Source organism: Pelodiscus sinensis, chromosome 15 (genome assembly GCF_049634645.1).
Source record: "Pelodiscus sinensis isolate JC-2024 chromosome 15, ASM4963464v1, whole genome shotgun sequence".
Classification (NCBI taxonomy): domain Eukaryota; kingdom Metazoa; phylum Chordata; order Testudines; family Trionychidae; genus Pelodiscus; species Pelodiscus sinensis.
This window is the reverse complement of record NC_134725.1, coordinates 18,157,669-18,177,143: the sequence shown is the minus strand read 5'-3', so window position 1 is coordinate 18,177,143 and position 19,475 is coordinate 18,157,669. Positions and strand designations below refer to the sequence as shown.

Sequence of the window (19,475 nt, the reverse complement as noted above, 5' to 3'; positions counted from 1 at the left end):
ATCTCATTTCTGTTACTAGAGCAAGATAAACTGATGTACTCTGGGGACTTTACCCAATGATCCTTTTATATGGAGCCAAGTGGTGGGGCTAGGGAAGGGAAGTCTGGGGTTCATAAGGGTAGAATTTCCCCTTGATGTATGTGTTTTGCAGAGGTATATGCAGGCATTTTTTTTTCAGGTTTGGGACTGGTCTATCCTGGGATTTTACAGCTGCACAGCTATCTCTCTCAGGGGGATAAAATCCCCTGGCCACGAGTGATGTAGCTAGGTGACCTATGCCCTGCTGTAGACACTGCAAGGTTGACATAAGAATATACCTCCCCTGAGGGAGGTGAGTTAACTACAGCAATGGGAGAGCACTTCCAATGGAGTAGATAGTGTCTAAACTGAAGTGCTACTGTAGAACAGCGGTGGCTGTTGTAATATTTTAACTGTAGACCTACTCCTGGTGTGTTCACTAAGGAAAAAGGCATGTTCTTTACACCAGCTAGCTAGCTTAAGGTAAAATCTGAGCCAAGGCTGAGAAGGGTATAGTTTTTGCATGAGTTAGCAGGCCAACTTAAAGAATAGGCATCCCTATAGTCCTTAAATTTACTTGCCAACTTGTGTGAAAACTACAAACTGCTTAGTCTTCACTCAGCTTCTACCTTTTGTCCTCTAGAAGAACTAGAGGGCACGAAATGAAATTAATGGGTAACAGGTTTAAAACTAATAAAAGAAAGTTCTTCTTCACATAGCGTGTAGTCAACCTGTGGAACTCCTTGCCAGAGGAGGCAGTGAAGGCTAGGACTATAACAGAGTTTAAAGATAAGCTAGATAATTTCATGGAGGTTAGGTCCATAAAAGGCGATTAGCCAGGGGATAAAATGGTGTCCTTGGCCTTTGTTTGTCAGAGGCTGGAGAGGGGTGGCAGGAGACAAATCGCTTGATCATTGTCTTCGGTCCATCCTCTCTGGGGCATCTGGTGCTGGCCACTGTCGGCAGACAGGATATTAGGCTAGATGGACCTTTGGTCTGACCCAGTACGGCCGTTCGTATGTTCTTATGGAGTTAAGAACACTCCTTCTCTCTATGGAAAACAAGGCCTAGGAGGGGTTATACACCTTGCTTTAACATGTAGGTCCCAATGCTCAAAAAATTCCTCCATATGGTCAGGAGGGCTGACAGCCTCTCTTGGCCCTGGGGCAAGGTGGGGAGAGGCAGCTCCATGCTACCAGAAGGGATGTGGCCTCAGATGGAAGAGGTGGGGGCAGTCAGCCCACAGTTCTGCCCAGACTGAGACACCCCCCCCCCCCAGCCCTTTAGAAGTGTGCCACATGGTGCTCCAGCTGTGATTTAAAGGGTCCAGGTCTCTAGCACTGCTGTGGCCACAGTAGTAGCAGTGATGGCCAGGAGCCCTGGGTCCTTTTGAATCACTGGGTTGAGGGACAGTTGCTCCCTTTGTCCCCGTCCCTCCCTTGTCCCCCCATTAGCAGGCCTGCACATGGTTCTCTCAAAGCTGCCTGGTTTTGGCTCCATCCTTAAAGCCCTGAATAGTTGCCACCTTCTTTGTTGCAAAATAGGGACGAGCCTTTCAACACTATTGTAATCATCCATCAGGAGGCACTGCTGGAAAGCTACACAAAGTCCGCTTTCCCCCTGGGAGTTGAGCACAGTGAATCTGTAGTGCTCTCAGGATTGGAATTATTTGACTGTCTTTCTGTTCTGTCTGTGACATTTTCCATCCTGAGCAGGGCCTGTTTAACTCTGTCCCTCTGACTGGCTGCACAATCAGTCCATTGCAAATGCAGTGGATTAGTTTCAACTTCTCATTGTTCTGCACCTACAATTGCACCAGGAGGAGGAAACAGGATTAAAAACCATGGGGCAGGAGAAAGCAGCCATAAAACTATGGAATGTCCCAGACAGCCGTACTTGACCTTAAAGTTTGCAAGCTTAGAGAAATGGTAATGTAACCAAGAAAGCCAGCAGATGGAATTCAAACCTAACAGGAACTGGAAACAAATGAATTGACTAACTGAAATATACATTCACATTGATGTCTCTGCATCAAAAGTACTGTTTACCATAGAATACAATAATATTGAATTAAGATTTGCATAAAAGGGTAATTTCTATTCCAGGGCACAAGATAATTTCTCAAGACCTTTTTTTCCCAGAGATGCAAAAACATTTACTTTAACGATAATGAAAATAAACCCAGTAAACCCTTTTGTCCTGTCTTTTTGATCAGATAAAACATAACTACCAACTGTTAGGAGGAGGATTAACTTGAGCTGACATTTTTTTAATGTAGCATCAGGAAAAGCCCTGGGGACAAAACATTTGCAGGCTGGGTTTTAGTGTATGTATGCTGAATTAATAGTTTCTCTGAGGAAAAATGTTTAGTGCTGACAGGTATCAGTTTTCAGTATTTGGAGTGTCTGCTAGCAAAGTTTTAATGAACACGGTTAAAAGCAAAATATACCAGTGTGTTCTGCTGGTTAGAGTGCTGGACTGGGAGTTAGGCCACTTAGATTCTCTTCCTAGCTGTGAAAGTAGCTCTGCTCTGTGACCCTGGGACCAGGGAGCTGACAGGATCACTGGGCCCCTGGGCAATGTTGGAAAGTGGCTGACTCTGTACTTCCAGAAGTGAGGGGGTGGTGAAGGGTTGGGTGGAAAAGACTGCTGGAGCAACCCTCAGAGCCCGCCGGAGTGTGTGGTGTAGGGCTCTGGAGCACTCCACCCAGCACTCCAGTGGCGATTCTAAAGGGACTGGGACTTGGTCCACTACAACTGTTGCAGGAGTGGCAACTGCCAGGATCTCCAGGCCCCTTAGAATCGCCAGACCCTAGGGACATTTCCCTCTTGCCCTTGCTATCAGCTGGCATGCCCTGGACTAGTCACTCAATGCTGGATTGTACCTGTACAATCCACACACCTTCTATGCATCGTGCACTGTCTCAGTGCACCGAGATCACTTACAGAGAGAACAAGGAGGCTGCTCTACAGCCCACTGGGTTTTAGCTCATGCTGTAGAGGGTCATGTACCAAACTCCAAAGGTCCCAAGTTCAATCCTGCGCACAGATGATTGGGGTCTGTTGATATTACATTTACCCAGCAGAACTGTCATGGGTCTGTGGCCTCTTTAGGCCACTGAGCCCAGCACTCAGGAATACATGGGCACAAAATGTACTTTTTATAATCTGTAAGGGTAGATCTACAGTAGAATCAAGAACCTGTGGCAGGGTCATGGCTGGCCCGTCTTAGCTGACCCATGATCACAGAACTCAAGCTGTGAAGCTGAAAACTGCAGTGTAGATGTTCAAGTATGTGTTGGTGCCTCAGGTCTGGGACCCCTTCACAGGGCCCTGGAGTTCACGTTCCAGCCCAAGCCTGAATGTCTGCACGGCAGTTTTATAGTCTGTGCCACAGTTAGCTGAACCAGGCCAGCCATGGCTATTTAATGATTGTGTAAACACACCCTTATAGGCCCCAACCAAGATGAGGGCACTGTACAAATATATAGTGATAAACAGGGCCTTGCCCAAAGTGCTTACCAACCATATAGAGAAAACCAAAGGGCATGGTGGTGTGGGGGGAGGAGGGGACATACCCCATGTTACACAGCAGGTTAGTGGCAGAACCAGGGCTAGAATCCAGGTGCTCGCAACACTGCTCCTGAAGAGCCATCTACCTTTCTCATCTCAGCGCTGGTCTATACCAGGGAGTTATTTTGATATAACTCCCCTTATTTTGAAATAAAAAGCAGAGCATCTACACTACCAACCCTGTTATTTCAAAATAAGAGGTTGGTTATTTTGAAATAACTCCTTCTTTCCATGAGGAATAACAGTTATTTCAAAATAGCAGTAGCAGGGCTGGCTTTAGGAACTGCAGGGCCCGATTTGTGGGGGCAGGGCTGTGCATGCGCCGAGCACCCGGGGCGGCACTGCGCATGCACCATGCGCCCGAGGCCTGGGGCACTGCGCATGCACCGCATGCCCGGGAGCGGGGTCTTCTTAGGCACGGGGTCCCACTTTTAGATGCAGGGCCTCCCTCTTAGACGCAGTGACCGATTCGGAGGAATCAGGGGAATCGGCCTAAAGCTGGCCCTGAGCAGTAGTGTGGCTAATGACGCTATTTTAAAATAAATACTTCCCAGAGTAATTCAAACTAATTACTCCTCAGTGCTTCCTGTGGCTCTAAGTTGAGGTAGTGTATCTACATTAACAAAGCCTGCCTCGAACTAATTTCAAGGCTTCCTCATAGTGTGGACACATTATGTTGCAATTATTATTTCAGGAGTTATTATTTCAAAATAAGTTATTTCGAAATAATTTCCTAGTGTAGACGTGCCCTCAGGTAGCTCCTCATTAAGAGACTCCCCTTCCTGCAGCCCTTAGAAGATTAGGGAGGAGCAAAGCAAGCTGCTTGCTCACTGCAAACGTAACTGGAGAAAACTCAGCATTTGCTTTCTCTCTTATCAGAAACGTTAGACCACAAGAGATAAAGTTATTAGCAGTAACATAGCTCCAGCCAGATAGTTGAATAGATATGCCGCTTATCTTATCAGCTCCTTTATAATGGCTCCCCTGGTGTTGCTATAATTTTCTGATAATATTATAAACAGAACTGATAACATTTTATCTTTCTTACACTATTGGATTTGGCTTCTTTTCACCAACCCTATACTTAACAGGTCTTTTTTCCCCTTTTCCACTGAGTGGCTTCTCCCTCTATTTTTGTTACTGTATTTTAATTTTCTTTTAAAATCCACTTTACCCTGATATTCTCTTGAGGGCTTGTTTTTTACAGTCCCCTTTTGAACTTTCAGATGGGTAGCCATGTTAGTCTGTAACTGAAAAAAACTTTAAAAATAACAAATAAACAAATAAAGTGGGCTGCAACACTTTAGGGTACGTCTACACTACAACATTAATTCGAACTAACGCATCTAGAACTAAAAACTAGTTCGAATTAGCGTTTTGCTAATTCGAACTAGCGCGTCCACATTAAATGGACCCTGAAGCGGGGTTAAGGATGGCCGGAAGCAGTGCCGGCAGGGCATCTGAGGAGGACTTAGAGCGTAGAGCTGCTATCTCAGGCTAGCCGAGGGCGGTGCTTAAAGGGTCCCGACCCCCACCCCGGACAGGCAGTTCTCAGTGTGCCCCACTTGCAAAGCAGTCCTGGCTTGGATTGCCCGGAGTACCCACACTGGGCACATCACAGCACTTGGCCATCAGACCGGCTGCACTTGCCGCAGGCTGCCATCTGGGGAGAGGGGGCAATTGGGGGGCTGCAGGAGAGCTTCCACCCCGAGAAGCCCGTAGAGCCAGCCCAGTCCTCCCCATCGGGGGCGCGTACCCCATTCCTCCTTCACCTCCTTCCACTTACCCTTCCCTAGCCCCTCTTCTTGATGTACAAAATAAAGATAACTTGTCTTCCAAAATGGAATCTGTCTTTATTGAACAAAACTGGGGGAGACTGGAAAAAGGAGGTGGGAAAGGGGAATAAAGAGGGTGGGAGAGGGGAGGGCAACTAAAATGATCAGGGGTTGGGAACAGGTCCCCTATGAAGAGAGGCTAAAGAGACTGGGACTTTTCAGCTTAGAAAAGAGGAAACGGAGGGGGGACAGGATAAAGGTCTCTAAAAGCAGGAGTTGGGTGGAGAGGGTGCATCCAGAAAAGTTCTTCATTAGTTCCCATAAAGAAGGACTAGAGGGCCCCAAAGGAAAGGAATGGGTAGCAGGCTTCAAACTAGTAACAGAAAGTTGTTCTTCACAAAGCAAAGAGTCAACCTGTGGAACTCCTTGCTGCAGGAGGCTGTGAAGGCTAGAACTGGAACAGAGTTTAAAGGGAAGTGAGATCAAGTCATGGAGGCTGGGTCCATGGAGTGGTATTAGCCAGGGGGGAGGAGTGGTGTCCCTGCCCAAGGTTTGTGGAAGGCTGGAGAGGGATGGCACGAGACAAATGGCTTAGTCACTGTCTTCGGTCCATCCCCTCCAGGGTCCCTAGGGTTGGCCGCTGTCGGCAGACAGGCTACTGGACTAGATGGACCTTTGGTCTGACCCAGGACGGCCATTGTAAGGTCAGGGCTCAGGGTCGGGTGTCTCAGTGGACCCCCTTGATTCTCTTGCACACCTACTCCTGGGTGGCCAGGCTGGCAGCTCTCCTGCCCTACCCAGCCACTTTCCTGTGCCTAGTGCGGAGGTCGTGGACGAGGTCCACGATGTCCGCACTAGCCCAGGCGAGTGCCCACCTCTTGCAGTCCCGGGCAAGCTCCCGGGAGCCACCAGCCTGGTCCCAGGAAGAGGGGGATGGCTGGGGGGCATCGGGTGGGTGGCTCGATCCGTGCCAGGTGCAGGGTCTGCTGGCTGGGTGCTGGCAGGCTTGCACCTGGCACAGGCACCGTAGCCAGCCCGTGCCCCTTTAAGGGGTCCGGGGCTGGGAGGGGGGCATAGAGTTTCCCTGGTGTTGGCCAGAGTGGCCACCAGGGAAACCTGGGGAGGGCTAGCCTCCCACTAGTTCGAATTAAGGGGCTACACAGCCCTTAATTCGAACTAGTAAGTTCGAACTAGGCTTAATCCTCGTGCAATGAGGTTTACCTAGTTCGAACTAAGCGCTCCGTTAGTTCAAATTAAGTTCGAACTAACGGAGCGCTAGTGTAGCGCCTATGAAAGTTAGTTCGAACTAACGTCCGTTAGTTCAAACTAACTTTCTAGTGTAGACATACCCTTAGAGATTAACTAAAATATAGATGATACCATCTACATTTTTTTGTTAGTTTCTAAGGTGCTGTAAAACTTTTCATTATTGTTGAAGGTTTTTTCCCCTTCTGAACTGTCATTTTATCTTAAAAGGAGATGCTGGACTAATTGGCTTTTACATCCATAACAGCAGCAATAAGAATCCTTTGCACTCTGCGGAATGACCACCAGGACTCCTGTGCTTTTTTCTCTTTCCTCTTCTTCTGAAAGAACTCCCTCTTCCCTGTCCACACACGGCTTTTCCTGGAAGAGCTCTTTCAGAAAAAGGCTTCTTCTTCATAGAAAGAGGATTACCAACGTTGGAAAAACCCCTTTTCTTTCAATTTACTGTTGAAAGAACATGATTGCAGTGTGAACGTTACTCAGGTTTTGTTGGAAAAATGACCGTTTTTCCAACAACAAAAACTCCGTAATGTAGACATACCCTCAGAAGGCAGCAGCATACCCTCTATGCTATATGTGTGTGTACGTGTGTCTATAGAGCGAACAAAGGACTTTTCCAGGCCTTATTCTTGAGTTCCTTGTGTTCATGATTGAGACACACTGTCTGGAAGAGAATTATGTCACACATATAGCTCTGCAGATATGACAGTGGGCCATCATTCAAAATGGCTCTTATAAATGACACTTTGAAGATAAGTTTAATTATTTTTGTAGTAAATTACTCCAGAATCATTGTGCTACTAGTTGGCCAGGAATGTTTGCTGTGCTGTAAACCCAACCCAAAGTCCACTGAAATCCTTCCATTCACCTCAGCAAGCTTTGGATTAGGATTTATATTCCTTTCCAATCATCTCAATTTACTGTTATAAACTCCCCGCCCCTGCCCCTTGTTGGCACCCCACACGACACTGCTATAAAAGCTGTAAGAGCATGATAGGGCAACACAAGGGTATCAGGTCCTCTCCTATGCAAGAGTAGGACAGCAAGATGGCTATTAGAAACAATAACAAAGAACTGATAGCAGTGAGAGCCAGTAAGGGGAGCAGCATGGGTAGACAGATGGGCTCATCTGGATACTCAGAGCAGAATATGAACAGGTTCTGTGCTTATGACAATACACCCAGAGCCTACTGACCTATGAGTAAGATCAGCTCTGGGTTCAGATACAAACCCCAATTTTGCTCTTAGGCCTGTATAACAAGGCAAACTACAATGCCATTTTGGAATGTTCCCCATTGGAGGAAATTTGAATTAGGATCCAAGCCCAGCTATGACTCAGGCCCATCTCAGGAATGCAGCTGCAGCAGCGACAAAGTGCTTTCAGCCTGCCTGAAGCCAATATCTCTAAGGCAGAGGTGGCCAACCTGCAGCTCTTTTCTAAGAGAAATGCTGCTCTTGTTCTGTGCACATGCCCCAGCACCTGGAGGGAGAAGCGCATGGCAGTGGCAGTGGAGGCGGCTCCAGTGAGAACCAGAAATTAGGTTAGCGTGGAGATCAGGAGCTTGGGCTGGGTGTGGAAAGGGGGATTGGGTTAGAGCGAGAGGCTGCTGGGGGTGCCTGTCACAACACAGATGTCATATTTAATTTTCAGGACAAAAAAAGAATCAGCATGTACCTGGGTTTACACTGTGTTTCTTTAAAGAAAATTCAAAGGCTGTTTGCCAGGCTAAAGCAATTATTCTGAGATCTGAGACTCTCCCTTACTGTTTTTTAACCTCTCACGTTTGCAGTCTGGGACAGACCTGAATTTTTAGAACTATAAAAAAGTTAAAAAAAAAAAATGAAGAAAGCATACCAGAGATCAACAAACTGAAGTGAAACAGGCACTTCAAATTGTGCTAACTTAGTTCTCAGTTCAGTTTAATTAAAAAAAAAAAAAACCTCACAGGACATAATTGGGCAGTAGTGTTAAATTTAAAATACATGGTGGGGATACTTTTTTAGTGTGAGAATATTACAGTATTTTTAAAGGTTTTTTTTTTTAATTTGATGTTTGTTCCTTTTCAAGTTCTCTGAAGAGCTATAGACTGGCTGTGAATTTTTTAAGTGACTAGAGACTTTTTTATTGGTTATTGTCCTGTAATGTTATTTTTATTACTGCATTTTGTATAATCTAGATAGATAGATAGATAGATAGATAGATAGATAGATAGATAGATAGATAGATAGATAGATAGATAGATAGATAGATAGAATATGTAGCTCTTTGCACTCTATCCACAGCTATTTTGGCTCTTTGTCTCTAATTGGTTGGCCACCTGCTCTAAGGTGTGAAAATCATCCAATCTGTGGTCTCTTGGCCTAGACTCCCAAAATGAAGGCCAACTAATGCCTCTGGAGAAACATACAGATAGGCACAGATCCTCAAAGGGTTCAGGTACCTAACTTCTATGGGAGCTAGTCACTTGGAACTGAGCTGGAATGTGGCAAAGGTCCATATTTACAAAGTCACATGGAATAAATACAACCTTAAAGAGAATGTAGTGAGAGCAAATATCCTGGGTCAGCAGCCTGCCATCCCTAAACCCAATCACAGTAGCAGTTAGCCTTCAGTTAGGGGCTGGGATTGGCATGGCTATCTGTAGAAGGGGCATAGGGTCTGGGGCAATACCCATCTTGCCCCTTCCCACCATCGCTCCACTCCCTTGCTCCCTCTCCCACCTGACACGTACCAGGGGATTACAGGAGGCCTGGTGTGGGGCAGCAGTAGGGGTTGTCCACCCAACTGCCCCACATTACTCCCCCACTCTACCACCCCACTTACAACAGCGGAGAGAGCTGGAGTGGTCAAGTAGCCTGCTCTACCTTGCCACCCTCTACCGACCCACTGCGCTCGGCCTCTACGTGTAGGGTTGCCAGGTGTCCAGTTTTGAACCGGACAGTCCAGTATTTGAGCTTTCTGTCCAGGAAACAAATTGAGAAAATAGAAATGAGAAAATAGAAATGTCCAGTATTTTCTAAAGAAGATGCAATGTTGATTGTGATGTAATGTGAAGTGTGTTCTGTATTTTTGTTGAAACCATCTGGCAGCCCTACCTATGTGGCAGCAAGAAGTGGAGCACCCTGGGACCAGGGCATGCTTAGTGCTATTTCAGGGAAGCCAAGTGCAGCAGGCCAGGAAAAGATGATGGGTGGGCCAAAGCACAGCAGGCTGCTGGGCCACTTCAGCTCCTGCCACCACAGTGAGAGCCAGGGGCAGGAAGGGACCCCTACTACTGCCCCATAAGGGCTAGGATCATAAGGCAGATGAACTCACCCAATGTCACTGTCAATCTGATCCTCATAAAGTGAACAATTTAATCCTAAACATGCCAGCAAGACCCCACCAGCCATAAGAGACAGAATTCTCAGTATGACCTCATACCTCTGGCCATACTGTCCAGTGGCCTATGCCCCCCTTCCCCCACCCCGCACCCCGTGGCTATCTCTGATGCACTAGAGGAAAGAAAGCACATAATACATTGGTGAGAAAAATCCCTGCCTGGTCCCTGCACTTTTCTAATACAGTAATATTAAATCCAGAGATGAGATCCAACTGGGGCCCCTGGAAAATGAATAGAGCTCTGTGTGGATACAAAATTTTATGCTCACACCTGCATCTGTATCCACAAAAATGAGTCCTGAATATCTGCATCCATATCCACAGATGCAGATACTCATGGATATCCACAAATTTTCAGGGCTCTAAAAATGAGTTGCCAGGCATCTCAGAGCAGATGAGCCACCATGGTTTTGAATTATTCTTCACATTGTCCCATGGAGGATATTACAGTATCTTCAAAAACTAAATACAGCCACTAGCCAATCTGTATATTCCTATGTTGAGAATTACAGAATTTGGAGACTTTGGGGATTAATTAAGATGAAATGGTACCAAAATAAGTCAGGAAGATAAAAATATTATTATTTTTGTCAGAGTTGTTGACTCGAGTCCCACTATTTGAACTCGAGTCCAACTTAAGGTGACTCAATTTGAGACTCAAATCGGGTTCATTGTTTGTGACTTGAGACTCAACTTGAGACTTGCTCATTTTGTTAAATTGACTTGGTGAAAAAAATGTCCAAAACCTGCCAATATTGATGGCTTGTACAAAAGTGACTTGACATTTTTTTAAATTAAGACTTGAGACTTGACTCGGGACTTGATTTGAAAGTGACTTTAGGGACTCGCGACTCGACTTGAGACTTGAACTGTAGTGACTTGAGACTTGACTTGGACTTGACAATGACGACTTGAAGACAACACTGATTTTTGTATTACAGTAGTTCCTAGAGCTTCCACAATTGTCTTTATAGTGTAGACAGGCCCTAACTGAGCTGGTCTTATTACTTTTTTAAAAAAGCTTTGAACTTTATGCAGTATCAGTTGGCCAGCAGGAGTCACAATATTTCACTTATAGAATTAGCACAATGGTAAGCAATCCTGGCTGGGCTGTTGCATCTCTTCCCCAATTGAATTTTATTAACTAATGGGTCAGTACTGAGGGCTCTGTGATAAATGACTTACAGGTGCAATCAGCTGATGCGAATGGATGGGGATGATACAGACGCCAGAGCCTAATGTATTCCTTAGTGGACAAAGGATAAAGTTTGTGGAACATTTGTTTTAAGTCTTAAAATATCAAATTCCTCCTAAGTATGGGCTTCCTAAATCTAGGCCTGGTAATTACAAGTTTTGAACCATGAATAATTTCATGCTAGTAGGTGAATTAAATTTAACTGCCCCCCTAGTCCCTAAAAAACCACATAACCAGTGAGGACAAGTTTATGATCTGATCCAGGACAACTGGTGCAATAATAATTAATGAAAACCAAGATAAAATTTCATTGTCCTGTACAAGGAGATCTTAGAAAAAGTCCCCTTTCCAGTCTGAGACTGTGATGAGAACTCCAAAAGTGGATGTGAGCTTTACGGACCCATTCCAGACACATGATTCAGGCCCCTTTGAATCAGCAGGATTCTGGGCTCTAAGGGTTGGGAGGGCTTTTTGCGTCTCCATCCTGAGATGGCTTATACTTGAAATCTTTAATCTTACCTTCACCACTAACTTCTGGAGACTGGGGGCCAGATTAATCCCTTATGTAATATGATTGTCCCCAGAAAAATGTGCAGTCTTGGTGTAATTTAGTTGGAGAGATTGGCAGAAATGGCAAGAATCTGCTTGGTTGATTTGTCACTGTCTGGCTTCCACACACATTTCTGTTGTGTCAGAATCATGGCACCAATTCCAGAGGCTCCACAGCTAACACCCTTCTGATCAGAGAAAACAACAGTCATCCCAAACTTCCATCAGGGGCACAGCAGCACAGCATCAAGAACATCCATCATTCAGATTGGGCCCAGGACTATATTATAAATGCCATTTTCCTGTGGCTCCTGTTTCCCAGCTATAAAAATACAATCCTGCCTAGCATTAGTCAAAGTTCAACAGTGTTAAGGCTGTAATAAAAAAAGGAAGGACAGAATTAGGACTAATGTTCCATCCTCCACTTTCCCTAGCGTGCTTAGGATGATAATCACTGTATGATATTCCTGAATCATACTAAGGTGCAATGGAGAAGCAAAAAATAGAACATTGACCTGTCACAATGAACTATACTTGCATCTCAACTTAAGATGTTGGTGAGTGGTCAACTTAATTTTCAATAGCTTCTCCATCCCTAGAAAACTACCAACCCCCTGGGGCTACATTCTGCCTTTACTGATATCACATGCAACCACCCTGATGTCAAGATTCAGAAATAATTCCTGTCAACTGGCTACAAAAGGTAGAATTTAGCTTCCATGGCTCATCTTGGTCTTCTTGAGAAGTAAAATCTTTGGGGGTTTGTTTCTGGTTTCACTCTCACTGGCCTTTATCCTATTGATATCAGTTGGGAGAAAAAGGGATTTTCTTGTGATTTCCAGTGTTCCCTTCTGCCAGCCAGGCCAGTAGCTCTGCCAAGCACAATTCTTCCTGTGGTGTATTTTGCTTCTGATCCCAGCTAAGTTCTGCCACCACAAAACCACTTGAAAATAAAGGGAGAGGAGGAGTCATTAACAAACATGTATTAGAATGATGAAATTTTCTCCTGAAAATCAAAAGCACAATGAAAATCGTCATTGGTTTCCCCGTCATCTTCTTTGGAAAGCTGTGGCAGCAGATGCTTTAAATTCTCCCTCAGATGAAGGGGAAAAGGTTGGGTTACTGAAAAAACAAGGCAGGCTTCAGTCTGAGGAAGAGGCATTAGTAGCTGCTTAGGATCTCAGAACAGCAACACCTTGAACCCATCACCAGCCAGGACCATGATGGATGAGCAAGGATAAAGGGCAGCCTAGTTGACCCATGATGCCTTCCAGTGCCCTCCAAAAGCTAAGAAGAAAAGAGATTCTTATCGTGCTGTGAAAGAACAGAGGGGAGAATTATCGTTAAAATGCCGTCCAAATAAAACTAACAAACACGGGCTTTTCCCGCTCAACCTCTGTCCTCTCCTTCCCATACTGTACAAGAATTGGGAAAGGTTTGTTCCACACACACGAAGATGGCTGTGACTCAAAGAATTTTTGTCTTTGAATTACCAATGTTGACTAGAGGTCACATTCGTCCAGTTGGACCTTTAGGTTTGTTAGACACTCTTCTTTGAAGACTTAGTGGGATAAGCAATCAGCTCATCTGGGCATAAATTGTAGATTCATTATAATGCATACACTAAAACTTCTGTTTCATACATTTTCTACTTATCAAAGGAGGCTTTGAAGCTGATAATGAGGCACCTACCTATCAGATAAACTCATCAGTCTAGGTCAACAAACACATGGGAGTAGTTAGAACTAATTTAATATCCTATAGAAATATATTGTGCAGTGGGGGCAGTGTGGCCTAGTGGACAGAACACTGGCTCGAACTTCTTGCCCTAGCTCTACCACTGACCTGATGGATTATCTTGGGCAAGTCACTTCATTTTCTCATGCCTCCACTTACCCCACCCTGTAAAATGGGAATAATAATACTGACCTCCTTGCTAAAGCCCTTGAAATGGAAAGCCCTTTCTAAGAGCTATGTAAGAATAATCCTTTGATACAGAGGAGCATTGTTAATCAGGTTCCAGAGGTCTCACTCTAGCTTAGTTGTTAGCAATCTTACCTCTGAGTCAAAAGACTGTGGATTCAAATTCCACTCATGTCTTGGTTTCATTCTGAAAGCTGTGTAGATATCAAATGGATTTTGCCAGAAGTACTTTGCTTTGGTCTGAAGTTATAATAAGGTCCCTCCAGCCTATGTCTTGACCTCTCATGTGCATTTCTTAAAAAGAGAAGAATTAACCATACACCCTGGACAGAAGTTCAGGGACAAATTCAGCCCTGTAGTAAGCAGACTCACCTCTCACTCAAGTTCGTGAGGTCTGTGCCCACTTACTTTTCTGCTCTACATCCTGAGTTAAACAGAGTCCAATGTCCGGGATTCTTTGTGTGATATCGCTGAGCACTCAATGGCTGGCATGTTCACTGCCAGCCATTAACCCATGACTGGGGAAGTTCTTTGACATGCTGTGATGGATCTGTGGCAGTACAGGAGTGAACAGACCTCATGACCACTGGCTAGACTGCCTGCTGGCAGCACAGAGAAATAGAATTCTGGACCTACAGCTCTCCGCAGCCAGCTGTCTGTCACTGATCTGTCCCTGGGATGGATGCCAGTAGACATGTCCTTTTCACTCAGTTTACACCATATGCTATGTGAATCGGAATCTATTCTTAATAATTACTGGCAAGATGTGCCCTATGCTTGCCACATTTGCCAATCCCCCTCTCTCTGGCTGCTTTCACTTTCGCAGCCAAAGTGTGTGAGATGGCGTCATTCTGTCCCCCAGCAGGAAAAACTTTTTTATATATAGAGAAAGATGATTGTCTTGTCTACAGGTTCACAATGGAATTCAGACCTTGTTGCCCTAGATGCTGTACACAAATAGAGTAAAGAATTTACAATCGAAGATTCAAGTAACACACAGGGGTTACCAACAGCAGCCCCATGGTTTGTGATCCACCTTAATATGTCCACATTTTCTAAAATCTGTCGTCCTCTCTCTCTTTCCCACTCAGTAACTGTGTCTTCTTGCGTTTCCAAAGCCTGTCTGCCTTTATCACTTCACTGTGATCCCAGGGCTTCTCTCTCTCTCTCTCTCTCTCTCTCGCTCTCTCTCTCTCACATGCGGTTCCCAGGGGTTAGTCTCTCTTGCTCTGTTCCCAGAGCCCAACTTTCTTAATCTCTTTCTCTCTGCTCCCAGAGCATCATACCTCTCAGTTTCCATGGGCAGGCTTTGAAATGAGCACAAATTAATTGGAAAGCCAACGAGCAGGAATTTCTATTGACGTGTGTGCGTGTTACAATCCGGTATCTGTGGTTGGAGAACATCTGGTGCCATGTAATCCAATGTCTCATGAAGCCCTCTGAGTCAAACTCCACCTGTGCACCAGGTTGTTTACTAGCCAGACACGCTGCCCCATTTGGAAAACAATAATAGTCCATGGCACAAATCCCAGAGGGAGGGACTCTGCATCCAGCTGCCCAGTATTCTGGCTGGGTATTAAATACTCCATACACAAGAGAGAGAGACTTCGGCTCTTTGAGACCAATCCCTCTCCCCAATCTTCTTTTTAAAATGCTTGCATCACACTGATCTCCAGGGACCCCAGGAATTTGCTCTGGAAGTCAACGATGACTTCAAAGGCTTCCAAGAGGCAGGGGTAGGACTGGATGTATTAATTCATAACAAAGGAAATAGCCAGAGTTCCCTCCCGGATCTCTCTTCCAATGTGGTAGTCCTCCTCCTTTCTCCACATACCAAGGAGCCCCTTCCCCATCCATCCCCATAGTCAACCTGACACATGAATCGCCCCAGTCCTTCCCCTGCGAATTTAATCAGGCTATGATATCCCAAACACTGATACTGTCAAATAGTCTCAGCAGCGAGACAATAGTGCAGACGGTCACTAAATCAAATGGGAGGGGACGCTGGAACAATTCACTGAGCGCTACAAGGCAGAAAGCGCAAATATTTCTTTGCTAAACACATTCAAGTCTAGTAACAGGTGTGAGCCCTTCTCTATTTCATGCAGTCTCAAAACAGCCTGGGAGCTTACATGCAATTCTTTGGGTCCAGCAAACTCTAACCTGTATTTATTTTAACTCTCTCACTTTCTTACTCAGACTCACCTCCCCCCACATCCCCTCTTCCTCTTGCCCAAATCTAACCAAACAACCAATTTACCCATCCATGAATCCACACTGCAGTTCACCATCAAACTGTTGTAGCACATGTAAGAACTGCCAGGCAGTCACCATGCTGTGGTACCAGTTACATGGACATATTTTTTGGCCCCTCCTAGGCACCCATGATAATAGATTTATAAATACCATGCAAGTCCTGAAGGGAAAGATCCCCTGCTGCAAGGCTGCTTGCTAAGCACAGCTGGCAAGTTGTGTTCCAAATGTGGCTTAAATCACCTTTACAGCTTTCTCCCTCCTTCCCACTCTCCTCTGCCCTGTCACCTTCACAAAACCTGAGAATTGTTAGGAACTGATACCACTGCTCACTATGATACCACTGCCCCCATTGTTTCCTCATATTCCCCTGTCTGGCTGTCTGTATTCATCTGTTGTCTCTTGTCTTATACTTACAACTACTGGCTCTTCGGGCCAGGGTCCATCTTTTTGTTCTGTCTTTGTACAGCACCGAACACAAGGGGCTACCAGGCCATGACTAGGGTTCCTAGACACTAAGGTGATGCAAATAAATATTATTACTGTAAGCATAAAGCAACCAAGCAGTATGTCAAGTATCAGGCACTACACAAGTTCCCACTGACTTGTTCTTTTTGCTGACTTTGCTTTCCTCCTTGGCAGATGCATGTGGACAACTGCATTCCCATCAATGGAGCCTCACTTTCTCTGGATGGACTGTGCTTTCTTGACACTGCTGCTTTGGGCTGGTGCTGGGTGCTAGCCATCTCAAACAAATTCCTGTAAGGAAAAAATAATCATGAAAAATTATTGGCCCGTACCAGTGGGCAGTATTTTCTATAAGCCCTGCACTTGAGTGACAGTGCAGGAGAGATTCCAACACCACTCTGCTGATTAGCAGAGTGTCCACCTACGTTTTTGTTTCTCTTGATGGTGCACATTCATTCCTCAATGCACATAGAAAAAAATTATTCTGCACATGGATGTAAAAGTCCATGCATGAATGGAAAAGATAAGTGGTAATGTCATAATCAGGAGTGCTGACCAGCACCTGGTGACTAAGGGTATGTCTACACTACAGCGCTAATTCGAACTAACGCATCTAGAACTAAAAACTAGTTCGAATTAGCGTTTTGCTAATTCGAACTAGCACGTCCACACTGATTGGATGCAGGGGCGCATTTAAGGGCAGCTGAAACCGGTTCCGGCAGGGCATCAGGTCAGTAGTTGCTTTGTGTGGCTGCTGTCTGAGGCTCGTGCTTAAAGGGACCCCCCCTGGACAGCCGGTTCTCAGCTTTTCCTGCTTGCTTGCCAACCTCACCGAGGGACAGCAAAGCGTTGGTCTCTGTGCCCGTCTGTGTCGGTGCTTCCCTTCGGGGGGGCCGCCGCAGGTGGCAACATGGAGCCAGAGCTCGCCCTGCACCTTCTGGTGCACTTTCTGGACTTGCTGCTGCAAGCCTGCCAGCAATGGCTCGAGGCTGCCTGGCACCACCTGGTGCACGTCAGCCCCCTGCCTCTCCGCCTGGCCGCCCTGGGGGCCGTGAAGGAGCCGCAGCTGCGCCCCGTCACCGGTGTGCCCCGCCGCATCTGGCGTCTGGACACCAGCAGCGACTGGTGGGACCGCATCGTCCTGGAGCGCTGGGACGACCGACAGTGGACCCAGAACTTCAGGATGAGGAGGGACACCTTCCTGGAGCTCTGCGAGTGGCTCGCCCCTGCTCTGCGCAGAAGGGACACTCGCATGAGGCCCGCCATTGCCCTCCAGAAGCGGGTGGCCATCGCCCTCTGGAAGCTCTCCACGCCGGACAGCTACCAATCCGTCGGGAACCAGTTCAGCGTGGGGAGATCCACCGTTGGAGCGGTGCTCATGCAGGTACGGCGCTCGTTGGCCACTACGCCGGAAGCAGAGGGGGGCTGCAAGGAGGGGATGGGCCGCCCCAGGGACAAAGAGGGGGCGGGAGGAGGCGAAAGCACCCCGCACTGGAGGGGTCGGTCTGTCCCGGCCGTACTACACGCCGTCAGGGGGGTTGCTTCCGGGAGTGGGGTGCGGGGCACTGCCAGGGCACGAATGTTCCCAGCCACCCGGGCGCCCCACTGATTGGCGCTTTGCTGTGTCTCTCCGCAGGTGGTCAAGGCCATCAACCGGGTGCTGCTCCGCAGGGTGGTCCATCTTGCCGACCCGGACACCATCATCCGGGGATTCAGCGCCCTCGGCTTCCCCAACTGCGGGGGGGGGGGGGCATCAATGCACATCCCCATCCGTGCCCCGGAACACCAGGCATCCCGTTATGTGAATCACAAGGGGTACTTCTCCATCCTCCTGCAGGCCGTGTGTGACCACCAGGGACAGTTCACGGACATTAATGTGGGCTGGTTCGGCAAAGCACACGACGCCCGGGTGTACCGCAACTCCTCCGTGTGCCAGCGGCTGCAGGACGGGACCTTCTTCCCCGACCGCCACATCAGGGTTGGGGACGTGCCCGTGTGCCTGGTGGGGGATGCCGCCTACCCACTGCAGCCGTGGCTGATGAAGCCCTACACGGGGCACCTCAATCCCTCCCGCCAGGCTTTCAATGCCAGGCTGACCAGGGCCTGCATCGTGGTGGAGGGGGCCTTCGGGCGACTGAAAGCCCGCTTTCGATGCCTCCTCACCCGTCTGGACCTGGCCAAGCACAACATCCCTCCCGTGGTGGCAGCATGTTGTGTGCTCCACAATTTATGTGAGAGAAAGGGGGAGGCTTTCCTGCCAGCCTGAATGGCTGAGGCTGACCGCATGGCTGGCCACTACGGTCAGCCCCGCACCGCCGCCATCCGGGAAGCCCAGCGGGGGGCCGTCCGGATCCGGGAATCCCTGCGGGAGAGCTTCCTGGTGGAGGAGGAGGACTGACCTCTCCCTGCATGCCCCACTGGGGCCTTCTTCCACCCTACCCCCTTCCGCTTTCCCCTCCCTACCTACTGTCAAATAAAGACACCTGTTTTTCAAACAAAAACGTCTTTTTATTTAACATAACTGGAGTGGGGGGAGGGAGGAAGGAGAGTGGGAGAGGGGAGGGGGAAACCTGGGATGAGGGAGCTGGAAGGGGAGGGAAGGGAGGAAGGGAAAGGAAAGCTCAGGGGTGGGGGTCCGGCTGCCTCTCCTGTCTCGCAACACTGCGGGTCCGGGGGCGTTGGTGGGGAATGGTTGTGGAGGGGGGGGCAGGAGGGACGGGGGGTGTGGAGGAAGCAGGAGTGGGAGCAGGAGGGGGAGCAGGGGGAGCAGGGGGAGGAGGAGGGGAAGCAGGGGGAGCAGGGGGAGCAGGAGGAATTGGGAAGTGGTCGAGCAGGCTCTGGAGGTGGCCTCGCAGGGCACGGCCCTGCTCCTCCAGCGCCTCCAAGCTCCTCCGGCGCAGCCTCAGGTCCTCCTGGACCCAGTGGTCCTGGATGCGGAGCTGGTGCTCCAGGAACCGGAGGTGCCGCCGCTGGTACTCCTCCTCGTTCCTGGCTCTCCTGCTGGCCCGGGCGCGGGTGGCTGTTGCAGGCGGTGTGGTGCGCCCTGCAGTCCCAGGTGCTGCAGCTGTGGTGA

At 47.7% G+C, this 19,475-nt stretch overlaps 1 long non-coding RNA gene across 2 annotated transcripts in view; it reads right to left on the bottom strand.

The window, feature by feature from the left end:
• The window catches only part of LOC112547737 (uncharacterized), a 186,301-nt gene that overhangs the window by 48,963 nt on the left and 117,863 nt on the right, over positions 1-19,475 (bottom strand). For both annotated transcript variants that reach the window (XR_003091549.2, XR_003091548.2), the window contains one exon: positions 16,540-16,693. This is a non-coding gene — a long non-coding RNA (uncharacterized LOC112547737). The remainder of the gene's footprint in view (positions 1-16,539; positions 16,694-19,475) is intronic.